The 1,908-nt window shown below is 50.6% G+C and overlaps 1 pseudogene; it reads left to right on the forward strand.

Moving 5' to 3' along the window:
• Window positions 1–287: 287 nt before the first annotated feature.
• LOC695812 (G protein pathway suppressor 2 pseudogene) lies at window positions 288–1,448 on the forward strand (annotated as a pseudogene).
• The last annotated feature ends 460 nt before the right edge of the window (window positions 1,449–1,908 follow it).

Below are 1,908 nucleotides of genomic sequence, written 5' to 3' on the forward strand. Positions count from 1 at the left end.
TAATCAGCTTCCAGGATCACCACCTGCCCCTGTCAAAATTGGCCTTGTACTGCAAAACGCCTCCCTCTTGGCTGGCCATTCTTGCAATGCTTCCATCAGGATTTACCATGGAACCAGGTCCCCATGATCCTAGTTTGATGTCCCACTCCCCACTGCTTGCCTGAGGCCCTCTCCAAGCAGGGGGCATGTGCCTTTTAAATATGAACCAATTCCAATATATAAAAACATAGAGCCTGGTTTTTAAAATGACCACCTGACACGCCAAGTGAAGAGAAGCTCATTTTCAAATGATTCCCGGCTGTTATGATAGCACTGTGGGACTCCGGAAGGATTCGGCCCAGCCTCCGGATGTGACGCAGGGGCCAGGGCGCGACGGAGACACGGAGAAAGCGCCGAGAAGGCGGTCCCTGTCTAAGGTCCGGACAGAGCCGGGCGCCCAAGGCCCGAGTGCCCAAGGCAGCACCATATCCGCACTCTTGGAGCGCCCCAAGCTTTCCAATGCCATGGCCAGAGCACTGCACCAAGCACATTGTGATGGAGCGGGAGTGCAAGCGGCAGGAGGAAGAAGAGGTGGACAAGATGACGGAACGGAAGATGAAGGAAGAACAAAAGAGAAGAAAAAGGAGATGGAAGAGAGTCACTAGAGGAGACTAAGGAACAAATTCTGAAGTTGCAGGAGAAGCTTTTGGCCCTACAGGAAGAGAAGCACCAGCTTTTCCTGCAGCTCAAGAAAGTTTTACATGAGGAAGAAAAACGGAGGCGAAAGGAACAGAGTGACCTGACCACCCTGTCATCAACTGCATACCAGCAAAGCCTGACTGTTCACACAGGAACATTACTCCTCAGCATGCAGGGGAGCCCTGGAGGACACAATCGCCCAGGCATCCTCATGGCAGCTGACAGCGCCAAACAAATATTTGACCCGAAGTGCTTACCACCCAGCACTACGTGGGCCCAGCAGTTGCTTTTGCGGGGACACCAGAGGATGGACAATTCCAAGGCAGTCCTGATGGTGCCTATGGGACTGCTCAGCCCCCACCTCACTATGGGCCCACACAGCCAGCTTATAGTCCTAGTCGGCAGCTCAGAGCTCCTTCGTCTTTCCCTGCAGTGCAGTACCTATCTTAGCCACAGCCACAGCCACAGCCCTGTGTCCTGCACGGCCACTTTCAGCCCACTCAGACAGGTTTCCTCCGGCCTGGTGGTGCCCTATCCTTGCAAAAGCAGATGAAACACATGCTAACCAGCAGACTGGCTTCTCCGACTCATCCTCTTTGTGCCCCATGAACCCCCAGGCTCCACATCCAGCCCCTGGACTCCTTGCTTTCTTGCAGCTCCCTGTGCAGATGCAACCAGCAGGAAAGTCGGGCTTTGCAGCTACCAGCCAACCTGGCCCTTGGCTCCTATTCCTCCAACACAGCCAGAACCTGCGATTCTACCACAAGTGACCATCAGATTATATCTTCAACACCATGCCCCCCAACCCTACCATGGGTGAGGGTACAATAGCATTGTGCCTGAATGGTTCAGTCATCACAGAAGCAAGAAGGACAGTTTTATTTTATGTTTGACCTAGTAACAGAAATTGCGATTGGAAGTCAACTTGAGATACTTACAACAGCTACTTATAATCTCGTCAATTAACATTTGTGTATTGCTTTACCCTTTGTGAAGCACTTTTATGTACGCTGTCATAATACATTAGGGGGTGATGGTGGCTCCAAGCAGAGAAAAAAAACATATTATTTTACTGCCTAATCTTAGAAACAGGGAGGAAACAGGTTCTTAGAAAGGAGAATATCAAAGCAAACCACAGAGCTAAGCACAAAAGGAGAAGCATTATCAATGCCACCCAAATGAGGACCTATCACAAAATGTTCAAGATTGAGGACTAGTGAACAACTGTGT

This window comes from Macaca mulatta, chromosome 15 (genome assembly GCF_049350105.2).
Source record: "Macaca mulatta isolate MMU2019108-1 chromosome 15, T2T-MMU8v2.0, whole genome shotgun sequence".
NCBI classification, from domain to species: Eukaryota; Metazoa; Chordata; class Mammalia; order Primates; family Cercopithecidae; genus Macaca; species Macaca mulatta.